The sequence below is a fragment of the Sarcophilus harrisii genome, chromosome 5 (assembly GCF_902635505.1).
Source record: "Sarcophilus harrisii chromosome 5, mSarHar1.11, whole genome shotgun sequence".
Lineage (NCBI taxonomy): Eukaryota > Metazoa > Chordata > Mammalia > Dasyuromorphia > Dasyuridae > Sarcophilus > Sarcophilus harrisii.
Genome location: NC_045430.1, coordinates 148,700,449 through 148,714,175, shown reverse-complemented (window position 1 = coordinate 148,714,175; position 13,727 = coordinate 148,700,449). Strand labels below are relative to the sequence as shown.

The following is a 13,727-nucleotide window of genomic DNA, read 5'->3' as shown; positions in this document are numbered from 1 at the left end:
TCCTGATTCCAGAACTAACAATCTATCCATTGTGCCTCCAAAGATAGCTACTTCCAAAGAAATGATCAGGCAATCTTTCCCATTTTTGAAACAGAAATGGATGCATGTTGCTTGTCTTTAGTCTTTTTATAAATGATGAAAATCATCATTGGATGTATTTGCTGAAGGTAAAGTCAGCCCAACAAGTATTAGTAGTGGTACTACTGTGCAAAGTGCTGTGGATACAAAGAAAGGCAAATGCTCTCAAAATGGGGGAGACAGCATGCAAAAAACTATGGACATTTAAGATATATACAGGATAAATGGGAGAAATGTGGAAACTGTAATGTTTTATTAAAAAATAGAAAGTACAGTCTCATATAGAAAATCTTATTCCACCCTCTCCAATTGTGTTTTCCTATGCTACAGTACTCAGACTTTTTTTTTTTTTTAAATTTTCAAGTGCTTCAGGGCTTGATATCTTATAGCATGAATGAACACAATCTTAGGATAATCTTTTATTACTAGATCTGTGATTCCACAGTTGGTCAATGTGATTCCAACAAGATTTTTGAATTTTAAGACAAGAATCTGCACATGATCATCCTCAATAATAGGACTGCTGGTGTTCGTGGACTTATCAGCTGACCTTTTCTGCTTCATTGCATGATGTGGCTTTGGTTTAGCAACCTCTGACTCAGATACCAATGCTACATGAGAAAGTTTGCTCCTGGTCCTTGTTAGAGGTCTTTGAGGGAAGTCTTCATCATACTTCATTTCAAAAATTCTCAGATTGGGAGCTTCCTCTCCTGTCATCTCCATAAACATTCCCATTAATCCTCTTGTCATTATCTGGGCTTCAAAACCCATCATGTGGGAGAGTCCTAAAGGAGACTTCTGATCCTATGCCATTGGGATCGTTGGTGGAAAGTCGTTCCTCATCAGAACATCTGCTCAGTCTGCTCTGTGGTCCCTGAGATCTACTGCAAGAGCATCTGGAAGAAACTGAATTTTCTCTACCAACTGCCCTGAACCCTCAGTCTTACAAGGAGGACAGATGGCTGGGATGGATCTGGGGCTTGGGTCTTCAGGCTCACCAGAGTTGCCAGTTACAGTCCTTACAAAGTCAGGGCTTTGAGAAGCAGCATTGCATGAGGGGGAGATACCCACAGAACCTGAGCTGTTGTCCCAACTGAGATAAACATCTTTGTTTTTCTTTTTCTCAGACATATCACTGGCTGCTTTCACATTTGCTTTGATCTGTTCATTTGTGATTGAGCAGCCCTTCTCACAATTATTTTACTCAATGGAGGATGACTTCAACTGGCCCATTTAATGAGAGGAGTTATATCTCTTTCTAAGTGGCAACTTACCTTTTCCACTCACTGGGGGTTACCTGGATTCTACCGGCTCTCTTTGTCAGAGTAGTTCTGAGAACTGTTCTTAGCAATGTGGCTTCCAGGGGCTCCCATACTCTCTTCCTCATCTTCACTGTCTGAATCGTGAATAGTAATTGGTGGTGCTTTTGGAGCAGGCTGAAGACCATTGGGTCCTCCATCAACCTCCATGGGAAAAACAGCCTGGTTATGGTTCATTTCTACTCTCTCCATCTTCCTGAGGCATTTCTTCCATCTCATTCAGTGCCTCAGCGGCAATCTGCTGCTCTTCAGCCTGTCCATCCTGGTGCATCTCATTCTCTTCCTTTTGGTCATTGGCCTGTCGGGGATTATTGTTGGGCACATTGGGGTTGTTGTTTTGATGATTGTTATTTTCATTATTGGAATTTTGGTTGCTCACAAGGGCTGATGAAACTCCAGTCCCCGTACATACACTCAGATTAACATGTGCACAACCCTTAAGTACTTCTCGAAACATCTGGTCCAGTGAGATGAACTCCAGGCTTGGCAACAACTCAATGAATTGATTGTAAGATTCAATTCTAACTGCCTTCATCCCAATATCTGTGATGATTCCAGGATTTTCTACAGCATCTACAACTTCACCAATTCAGTACTGATCATTTTGCACTGCAGTAAAAACTCTTCTACTAGAGGAAAAGCACTAGAATTAAAGAGAATCATGAAAGGCTTCATGCTTAAGGTAGATTTTATGTGGGACTTGAAGAAAGCCAGGAAATATAGGAGACAGAGTTGAGGTTTATCTGAGAAAATCACTTAACTTTTTAAAATCTCAGTTTCTACATCTGTGAAATGGAACAAATGAATAAAAAACCATTTATTGAAAAGTTTCTATGGCCAATGAACTCTGATGATACAAATAAAAAAGCCAACCAATGCCTGCTCTCAAGGAACTCATGTTCTAATGGTTGATGATTGTTGACAGAGGATGGTCAGTTGCTACAAAATGGATGGAAGAGCCCAGGGGTCCTTAGGGTAAAAATAGATAGCAATAAATCCTCTTTTGTGTTATTTCCAAGAATAAAATCACATCAGTTTCAGATGTTGAACTATTTGATGACATCACAGATTTTTACAAAGAGAACTTTTTTTTTCTGTATTTTCAGTAGATTTGGCTTATGAGGAGGCAGAGGCTGTTATCACTTGCAGAGATTTCACAGATGTGAAAACATTCTTTAAATCTTAAGAGAAACAATGGATTCTATTTCATAGTGGACTCAAGTTATATGAGATGACAACCTTCTTTATTCTTCCTTCTCTTCTTCCTCCTTTCTCTTCCTTGCCTTCCTTTTCTCTCTTCTCCTTCTCCTCCTTTTGCTCCTCTTCCCTTTTCTCCTTTTTTTGAGACTAGGTATTCCTATCTCAACTAGTGTAGTATTGCTGCAGCCACTTGTGAGTCCTGTCCCGGAGCTTTGATCACATCTATTTTTGGCCTGAGACAGTTCTTCCTTCCTTAGGCAGACTGCTAGCTCTTACTCCTTTCTCCCAATACCCCCAGGCTCATCAAATTGTTGCTAGACTTAAAGTGGACATCAAATTGGCTTAATCCACTGACATTCAGAACTCTTGAGCTTTAGAGATCCACTAGCTTTAGCTACTACATTAGCAGGGATTATAGCAGTACACTCTACATCTGGCTAGCTTGGGGCTTTCCTAAAACTCTTCTGAACTTCTCTATCTCTGTCAAAGACATTGCCAATTTTTTTGTACAGCTGGGTTCGAAACTATGGAGAAATTCTTAACTCCTCTATCTCCCTTGTTTTCCTCCCCCATATTAAATAATTTACCAAGGCCAACCCATATTAAACATAGCATTATCTCTGCATCCATACCCTTTATTGCACTCACCTAGCCACCAATCTAGTTAATGTCCTCATCACTTCTTACTTGGATCATTTGAATACTCTCCTAATTGGTCTTTTTGCTCATAGTTTCTCCCTTCTCTTATTCTTCCACCATGATGATGCTATGTTCCTAAGGCATGTATCATTCTCCTGCTCAAGGAGTTCCAGCACCTTATTTCAGATGTTTTCCAAACTCAATTCTTCTGATCCTACTTCCTCTTGAAAACAACACATACTCAGCTTGGCATTTAAAGCCTTTCACATTCTGGCTTCGGTCTAAATTTCCAGGTTTACTTCCCATTATTTCCACTCATATATTTCTCTTTTTGCTAAACTTACCTACCTTCTGTTCTGCAGCATGTGACATTTATCTTCTTCCTCTCTGGCATGTGACATTTACCTTCTTCCTTATTGGCCATTCCTTTCTTGACAGTGGCTGTTAGAATCCCTAAATTTTTCAAGGTTCAGCTCATATTCCATCTCTTATTATAAAAGACCTTTCTTGGCTACTCCCAGTTAGTGTTTTCCCATTAAAATTACTTTGTTATTTAAATGCTAATAATAAATTTATCTTATATTTATTTGGTTTTCAATTATCTTGTATATTCACTCAGTAAAATATAAGCAAAGGTATGCTGGCACTTACTCAGTGGCTTGTGAGAAGTGATTGTTAAATGTTCAGTATATTTACATCTCAGAAATTGTCAAACCTACCAATCAGGGCTTGAATGATTATTCTGTTGATTGTCTTAAAGACTTAAACAAGGATGGAGAAAATGCATATTCAACTTTCTTTGGTGCTTTTTAAAAGTTAAATTTAAATGATTTTCAATAAAAGGAAATTGTGACATTTGGCCCAGCCCTCTACCTCAAACCAGTGCCTGAGGTAATCATCCATGCTCTGTGTAAAGCTAGCTACCTAGAGGCTCACCTATTCTCATCTTGAATGTACTTTTAAAAAAAATTATTTTTTATTAAAGCTTTTTATTTTTAAAACTTATGCACGGATAACTCTCAACATTTGCCCTTGAAAAATCTTGGTTCCAAATTTTTCCCTCCCTTTCCCCTGCTCTTTCCCCCAGAAGGCAAGTAATCCAATATATGTTAAACATGTATTTCCACAATTATCAATGCATATTAAATCTAAAAGGATGTTGTGTGTATATTTTGCTTTTTAGGAAACTGATTGTTAAACATTTAGCAACATGGCCCTGCCTAAAAGCTCCTTAGTGGCAAGGACTATTTCATTTTTGTCTTGGTATACTTTGCACCTAGCATAGGGTACTTATTGAATGAATAGATTTTTAATAAATGTTGGCTGAATGAACACATGTGAAGAGAAGAAATGGAGACTAAGAGCTACAAAATGGCACGCCTCAAGCTATACTAGATCCAGGCCCTCTGCCAGGGATACAAAGACAAAACAGAACCATCCTTGCCATCACAGAGCTGATATTTTTTAGCCTAAAGGTATTTTAGATAATCTCTGATGTCTCTTCAGATCTAAACAATTTGATGATCCCATAATGCTGAATTCAGGAGTTTGCATGACTGTGGAAAGGTCTAAAGTGAACCAGATTGGAGACATGGAGACATAAGCACTTATGGTATGCATATTAAGTGATTTTCTTCTTATTACCTCACGTGTATAAAGAAACAATGGAAGAATAATGGATGTTTTTGTTTATCCTAAAGAAAGGACCTCATTACTTAAACAATAATAGGTCAAGTTAGCTAACATCTTTAATTTAGGAAGCTGTGGGGTTGGCTCTGATTTTTGAATATATATATATATATATATATATATATAGTTGTTAACCTTTTTCTATACATAAATAGCTAGAAAGGAGTATAACATTAGAGTAGAGGGCAGTTAATTATACACACGTCATATTTATATATATAGTGAGGTTTTACACACAACCTCGGATTATCTATATCGTCTATTACTTATAAAGCCATTTTAGATTAACTAGATGAGAGTTATCCGTGCATATGTTTTAAAAATAAAAAGCTTTAATAAAAAATAAAAAATAAATGCACAAGTATATGTATATATACTTGTGTGTGTGGGGACTAATGGCACAGTAGATAGAGCCCTGGATCTGGAATCAGGAAGAACTGAATTCAAATTTGGCTTCAGATACTGGCCTATTTGCCTCAGTTTCCTCATCTGTAAGATGAGCTAGAAAGGGAATGCAAATCACACCAGAACCTCTGCCAAGAAAACCTCAAATGGGGTCAGGCAGAGTCAGACCAAACTGAAACGTCTCAAAAATGTTTCCTCTCGGATCATGGCTTGCAGCCTCTCTCTCTTTTTTCTTGCTGTGCCAGCAGACTTCTTTTTCCCTGTCTCTCTCTTCCTTTGAGATCCCTGGGTCATGGCGACAGTCAGTTTGCTTGGAGCTGTTCCTGATTCGGATTTCCTGATTTTGATCTGGAGCTGGTTAGTTGAACTTCCATCTCTTTCCTACACAAGACTCGACCTTCCAAAAGTGAACTTAGCTCTAGCACCAGAGGCCTTCAGACACCGTTCCCATTGTTGACTCACCTTGTGGCTTGGAGCTTGCACCTGCTAGGAGCCTGCTACCTGAGGCTCGCTTAATTAGCTGGGCCCTAGGTCCCGGCTCACTCGGAGTGCCCTGATGGAGCAGCCTGCTCTGACTAGCTTCTGACAGGAAGCCATGGGCTGCTTGGAGGGTCCCCCCCTTTTCAAGAACGGACCCTACTTTATCAGTATTCTAAATTACTGCTGAGCTACATCCTGACTCCATATTGCTGAAGCTAAACCAGCCTGCACTAATGCCTTAACACACCAAAGGTCAGTGGGGCACTTGCTCCGTGGAGTGCGTGCCTAGAGCTCCGTGATTGAATGCTTCTGCTTTCACAACTCCCCAATTGGCTCTGCACCCTTTAGGCCTTTGCAGGCTCTGCTCTAAGGTTGCCAGGGCCACTGAAAAATTCCATCACATGCAGTATCTGAGCCCGTGATGACAGTCTAGCTCATTTCCATATTACTTGTCAAAACAAAAGGCAGCATGAGCCCTGGAAAAAATCATTGCTGGGAAGAAACAAGCTGCTTTTTAGATACCTCTCTATTATGGTTAAATACCAGGAGATCTCAGGTGAATTCAGACAGGGATGAAATTAATAGTTTGTTGAGCCAAAACATGTTTTCCAACCTGGCTCATTGGCCAACATAAATCCAAAAGGTTGAACTGCTGATGGGCTTTAAAAAGTATTTTGACCCTTAAAGGGAAGGGATAAGGTGGGGATTACATGGGAGAAAAGTCACCTGGTGCTGGAACTGGGTTCCAGAAAGGAACATTTTTGAACATTTCAGATTTTAATGTTGATCAGCTCTGAATTATTAATACACTGACTCATAGTCAGGAAGACCAGAATTCTCCAGATTTACTGTATTTGAACCCTATCAAGATGTTTCCATGGATATTTCTGACAGGATCTTCCCAAAATGTCCCTCAGGCTGAGAGTAGATTTCTGTAGGACTACAGATATAAAGCAAAACTGCTTTTCTTTCTCAGCACCTTTTACCTAATTATACGAAGCATTTACTAATACATTTATGACTTACAAACAGATATGAGAATGGCTGTCTTAATCCACATAATTTAAGAAAGAGGGACAGAGACAAAGAGGGACACAGAGAGGGAAAGGGAACAGAAGGCTGTTATCTAGCATGCTTGGCTCCCTGTCATCCAGAAGGCTGACTTTCCGGCAATGGGAAGGAGGATGGGTCAAATTATGGTAATTAGGATCTTATGTAGCAGCTTATGATTTGCATTCCTTTTATTTCATTGTTTCTCCTCCTGTTTACTGAAAGACTAAATAATACACTTCTGTGTTTGCAGTAGAAGACCATCCTTGTGATCCAGAGGGGAATGTCCACCATCAATGAGCTCACTTGTCACAGCTTTCTGTGTGTAATTTCTTCAGGCAGCTGGAGGAGGGTGGTGGTGACAGGCCAAATTACCTCCTCTCTAGGGCAGTTTTAAAGATAGGGATACAAGATTTCTTTACTGTGGATCTATTACTCAGGCAATGATTGCTACATATGATTCTCCTTTTCTTTTTTTTAACCAAAAATGTTATATGGATGAACTTTTGGTTTTTTACATCACAGTCATTTCCTGACATTGTCTCTTTCCCACTGAATTTCCAACATGATAAAAGAGAAACAAGCAAAACCATCCAACAAACCATCTGAACCTGCTAGCATGTATAATACTTGACTTCTATAATTCTTTGCTTCTCTGTGAAGAGAGGAGTAGTAGTATGTTTTGTCATTTATTCTCTGGGACCAAAACTGTTCATTGAAATTACTTTGGAATCAGTTGTCTTGTAGTGTAATTTTAATTTACAATACTTATATATGGTGAATATTATTCTGCTTCTATTTTCTTGATTTTTGTGTCAATTCATTAAATGATTATTTTAGTGAAATATCTAAATCATTTGCTTCCTTTACTACATATGGCTACCTTTTGTTTATTTCTCTCTTTTTATTTTTGTCTATTTTGTAAGCATTAAAAGGTGGTTAGAATAAGGTATTTTGTATTTTGAAGGATAATTCTGTTTTGAAAAAGCACTAGACATGGAGTAAGAGGCTCTGATTGGGTATAACTTTGGGTAAGTTCACTTAATCCTTCTGAGTATCAATTATTTCATCTTTAAAACGGGGGATACTGAGCTAATATCATTGTGCAGTTAAGAAAGAACATGACTGGTATGACTTAGGCTAAACTTTTGTCTTTGATATTTGTTTTCTGTGTAGCCTTGAGCAAATAATTTAATCTGCCATATCTCAGTTTCCTCATCTGAAAAATGAAAGATTTAGACTAAATAGTATCTGAGATCTTTGATCCTAAGGAGATCCTATGATTTTGGTTAGCTCCAAAGATAGGATAAAACTCAAAATTTTCCACTCTGGCTATCTGGTTGACATCCTACTAAAGACTTGCTGGAAGAATAAGATTAAACTAATTGGTTAAAATGAAGTTGGGATAGGATCTGTATAGTTTCAATCACTGCTAATTTAGCCATTTGCATGGATGTTGGAGATTGAGTTGTTCTTTTCTGCCTACCTTCTCCCCATTCTCATTTTCCAGAGCTAACTGTAAGGGGCTTTGTAAACAAGGATAAGAGACATCAGTAATTGGAGGAAAAGTCTTGAGGGAGATATACTTCATTTTCTTGTCAAATGGAGGTGGCAGGAATTTCTCTTATCACCCCAGCAACTCCCTTATGTCCCAAGCCCCGATCCTCTTCCATCAGTTGTGATGTGATTGGCAACTGTTCTGTGAGAATAAATAGAAAAGCTGATTCTCCCTGACTGTCAATTAGGCACCTTGCCAGTCACCTTTTACTCAAGATTGAAGGAAGAAGAAGAGACATTGCTACACAGGAAACCCAAAACTTGGTCTGAAGTTCATGTAGCTATAGAAATTGCTGTAGAAACCCATTTTAAACCTAGGTATTTAAAATGTTCTATGAGAGAAAAGTATATTCTAAAATTTAATGTTTTTTACACATTACTAGCTCTCTGATGGATATCTGCTTTTAAAGTTTGAGGTGATGATGACTGTGGACCGGATGACTCCTTCACTGCTAGGAATACCAATGCTGTTGTTCCAACTATTTGACATCATCCTCCATTCAGCTAATTTACACAGCTACTAGTTCGTTGTTCTTTTTGGAAGACTCACAGCAACTCTGCCTATTATCTGATTATTATTTGCATCACTATTGGCAAGAATGTTGAATGCTAACCATTCATCAAATGCCAAAATTGGTAGTTAGAAGAATCATTCTGTGTCAGAGTAAGAAAGGTCATTAGAAGTCAGGTAGTCCAAGCCCTGAATTAAATGGATGAAGAACATGAAATCCAGAAAAATGAAGTGATCTGTCCAAAGTCATGCAGCTAGTTCATAGGAAAAAAGAGACTAGAAGCCTCTTCTTATGGCTGCCGATTCAGTAGTCTGTTTCATTGTATTATTCTGTCTCTTGGTTAATCTGGAGAGGATCCAGGGAAAGACAACCCAAAACCTAAATGTTTGCTAATAGGCAATACCCTCTGATGGGAAGCAAGGGACAGATTAGTCAGCAAAACCTGTTAGAGTCAAAGCTGTATTGGAGCCAGTGCTGTGTGAATTTAAGCATTAGGAAATTTAATTTGGACAATCCCAGAAAACTCAAAATGTAATCACAAATTGTTAGAGAGATAACTATGTGGTCTAGTGGACTTGCAGTCAGGAAGACTCAAATTTAAATCCTGCCTTAAGTACTTATTAATTATATTATTAACTGTTTGGACAGTCACTTAACCTCTGCTTGCCTCAGTTTCCTCATCTCTAAAACAGGAATAATAATAGCACCTACTGTAAAAATCAAATGAAATAATATATGGAAAGCACTTTACAAACATTAAAGTATCAATTAAGGTTATTTATTAAAGAGGTATTGAATTAAGGGTAAAGAAGCTTCCTTCCTTTTGTGAGATATAAACATCTTGTTCTGGTTAAGAAAGGAACGATTTTATCAGCTGAGCAAAACAACCATTCATGTGCTTGGGACTTTAAGGAGCCAAAATCTGTGAGAGTTCTACTATAGAGGAAACTCCTTCAAGGGTAAGAGGAGGAGGAGATAATTTCTCTTTCCCTTTCCAAACTATCAGTCATATAATTTGGAAGAGGAACTACTGGGAAGTTCCATCAAGAGAGAATGCAACCAGTGGGGAGTCTGGACAAATTCCAGACAGACAGGATTCTTAGGAAACAAAATCTTCAAAGACTGTGATCCCTGGTAGCAGAGAAGAGAGTCAGTTATGAAGATGAACAGATCCTGGGAATCCACCTGACTACCTGACCCTTCAGAGACACTGCATGTAAGGGAAACTTCATGTGGATTTTCTGAAGAGAGAAAGAGTTTGCTCATGTAGTACTATTGGTGAGTCACCTTTGCCACATGTACTTTTTACATGTGTGCCTCACTACTATAAAACTCTAAGTTGGCCCCCACTAGTCCTATGAATGTTAAGCATAAAAGATAATTTTCAAATTTGGGACCATAGACTTCTCTAGCTTTCTGATAACTGCTTTTCTTTCAGGATTTTCCTTCGTAAAATACTTTGGTTGAAGCAACTTCTACCTCTGCACAATGAAAGGAGAAATGGCATAATGTTTGTAAAGATATTTGAGTTCTTTATAGAGAAGGGACCATAATCTAATGATATTTATTACCACAGCATTATAGGCAGTGATAAGGTATTGAAAAACTACATTATTCCTTGTTCTGACCTATGACTTTCTGCCTGACTTGGAACATGCTAGGTATCATGGCAATTAGAAGAAAAGGAAATAAGTTTTATCCTTTCTAGGGGGCATCTGGTTCCATCAAAAGGGGCTATCCACTGAGGAATCCTGTATTGTTTGGAAAGATAAGAAAATAAAAGTAAACTTCTTACAAAGGGTACCTCACTTGGACCTTTCAACCAAAATCTCTTCCCCATGCTGATATTTTCTTTGCTTTACTAGGATAGGTTATAGTATTCACATGGAGGAAGATGATTAGACATACCAGGGAGTTCAAATACCTATAACTTCAAATCAAAGCAGGGGAAAGAAATACATAACAAGAAATTTCAAATTCTAGTTCAAGAGTTTGATTTACAAAGGGTTCTAGCTGGTAACTCTTTGAATTGTCTTCTGAAACTGGGAACATAGCTGCTTAAAGATACTCAGGGGAAATACAGGTACAGGAAGCCATCTTTTGGAAGAAGGAGGACTGAAATGTTTCCCTGCCCCACAGTGTAAGGGGAAGGTTTTTTGTTGTTGGTAGTAGTAGGTGAAGAGAGGGATGTAGTTCTTGTCCTAGCTAGTTTCTGGACAGGGGCCACATCAAGTCTTTCTCCTCTGTAATTGTAAAGGTAGTTATGTCTCTAAATATGAGTTCAACGCTGACAGCAGGCAAATTTTAGCTGCTTCTCATTTCAAGTCACTGTGACATACGTGATGCTTATTCACTGCTGATATTACTTTTGCACCAGAACCTCTTACTCTTTCAGGGACAAAATTATAAATGGAGTTATATCTAATTTTATTCACGATGAATAGCCTGTGGAGTACATCTCTCATTCTCCATTACATAGAGTTCAGGTTTTCTCATTTTTTGCTCTTTTTAAAGTAAAATTTTATTTAAATTTGTTCCCCCTTCCTTTTCTGATGTTTTCCTTGAAAAAGGAGACCTAATAAGGCTACCTGTCTTTCTTGAAGCCTGGTTATACAATGCTTCTGCTGAGAGTATTTTTAAATGGTAGAGAATAGCATCAGATAGAAACTAATGGCCATCATGGCATCCAAGTGTCAAGGTTTATTCCATACCTCCCTTTGCTGAGCTTCCTTCAAGAAATTCCCAGTAGTTCCTCTTCAAAACTATATGAGTGATAGGTTGGAAAGGGGGAGAGAAATTATACTGGCATTATTCAGTAGGCATGAGAAGACAGACTACATTATGTCACAGGAAGAGCTCTAGCTCTGTAAGCATAATAACTGAGATTTACATGCTTTTAAGATTAGGTACAAAGCATCATTAAGGGTTGGCTGTGGAATTTCCTTGGTATGTGCAACTCCTTGGTGAAGAAGTTCCTTCCTTCAATGTACCTGCTCTGCAACTCCTGCTCTTAAGAGATTTGTTAAGTGATTTGTCTCAGGCCACTGAGCCACTTGTGTCTGAGGCAGGAGTTCAACCTAGAGGATGGGGAATCTCTGAGACCATCTCTTTTTAGAGAGGGGAAACTTGGGATCCTCCCAAGGATTAGAGCTGGCATCCCAATCCAGCTCTTTATAACCTCTGTAACACTGTCATTATAGTACCTGCACTGCCAACCCAGCAGAATTATGAGTGAAGCACACTGTTCCTGAATGTGTTATAAAAATTCAAGGAGTTATTATTTATTTGAGGGCAGCTAGATGGCACAGTGGATAGAGTGCTAGGCCTGGAATCAGGAAGATGGATCTTCCTGAGTTTAAATTTGTTCACTCTCTGGGTAACCCATGGCAAGTCATTTAATGCTGTTCACCTCAGTTTCCTCATCTGTAAAATGAGTTGGAAAAGGAAATAGCAAATCATTCCAGTATCTTTGCCAAGGAAATCCCAAATGGGGTTACAGAGAATTGGACACAACTGAAATGACTTAATAATAAAAACAACATATTATTGGAACAATTAAACAATGATTTAATTGATATGGGGAACTCCAGATGAGAAAATTCCCTTTACCTAGGAGCACAGGGTTACACCTGCTCTGTAATTTGTAACCTAAAGAGGACACCATGAAGTTAAGTGATTGGTCCAGAGTTCTAGAGCTGACATGTATTAGAAATAGGATTTGAACTCAGTTCTTCCTAACTACATCTTGGTATACATTATCCCAGGCTGCTTTTCTAGTTATTATTACTTATTTAAGCAGGTAGCAGAGTTTGGTTGTGCCATTACCTACTTTGGGTTGTTCTGACCAAATAACTGTCCAGTTTTCCTGTACAATGAGTTAATGAATAACAGCAATATAGACAGACAGACAAACAAAAAATGCCCTATGTGGTTGAGGGAAAAGGACTGTATAATATCACAGAACTCGAAGGCTCCTTGGGAGAATACCTGGTCCAATGCTGTGCCTTTTTGTCTGAAGGCAATACTCTACTGCTGTTTCTGTTCCTCAGACTGTAAGAACCAATGGTGCAAAAGCAATTTAGTGCTGGAGAGCACCATGTCAGGTTGGATTGAAATGGCTAGCAGATGAAAAGAGGATTAGCTTGCCTTCAATATGCTTTGTAATAGTTATCAGAACTATAGGGCAGAAAGATTTGCTGTCCAGAAGGCATTGAGGACTGGATCTTCCATGCCACTGACTATCATCCCACTCAATAATGAGCAATTCAATCTGTTTGTTCCCCTGCCAAGAGCTTACCTGTGTCTGCCTATAGTTGGTGTGTGACTCTGGCAGCTTGTGTCTCCGACGTGAGTGGATGGGAGGAATTTCTAGTCAATCAGAATTCTTTGTCATTCAGACTTTGAACACAAATCTGAAGCTTTCCTTGTGTCACTTATTTTCTCAAGCTGCAGGTATTTTGAATTGTGCTTCCACTGTCCCTCAATAGCCAGACCCTGGGTAGCCCTGTCCTTGGAGGCAGAAGGACTGGTTTAAATGATCTTCCAAAGAAGACAGAGCCAAAGAGCTTGTGTACTTCCCCCCACTAAAAAACCTCCAAACCATTTTAAAGCTTAGACTGGAGAACTTTTATATCACCTTTAGAAGTCATCAGATAGTGTTTCCCTGGTTTGAGTCAGGTTAAAGGCATTTTGTTCAGTAGTGGGAAGCTGCTAGGAGACCTAGATATCATATTGTGTTAGCAAAGGACAAAGGTGCTAAGCTCCAATGGAAATGTGAATTACATGTGGGCAAGGAGAA

General features: G+C 38.7%; 1 protein-coding gene, 1 long non-coding RNA gene and 1 pseudogene across 5 annotated transcripts in view; 1 reads left to right on the top strand and 2 right to left on the bottom strand.

The window, feature by feature from the left end:
• Positions 1-13,727, bottom strand: part of LHFPL3 (LHFPL tetraspan subfamily member 3) — a 686,319-nt gene that overhangs the window by 123,500 nt on the left and 549,092 nt on the right. The gene's annotated exons all lie outside the window — the stretch shown is intronic.
• On the bottom strand, positions 330-2,162 carry LOC100921882 (annotated as a pseudogene).
• Positions 9,898-13,727, top strand: part of LOC116419337 — a 29,574-nt gene continuing 25,744 nt past the window's right edge. For all 3 annotated transcript variants that reach the window (XR_004229617.1, XR_004229616.1, XR_004229615.1), the window contains exon 1: positions 9,898-10,207. This is a non-coding gene — a long non-coding RNA (uncharacterized LOC116419337). The remainder of the gene's footprint in view (positions 10,208-13,727) is intronic.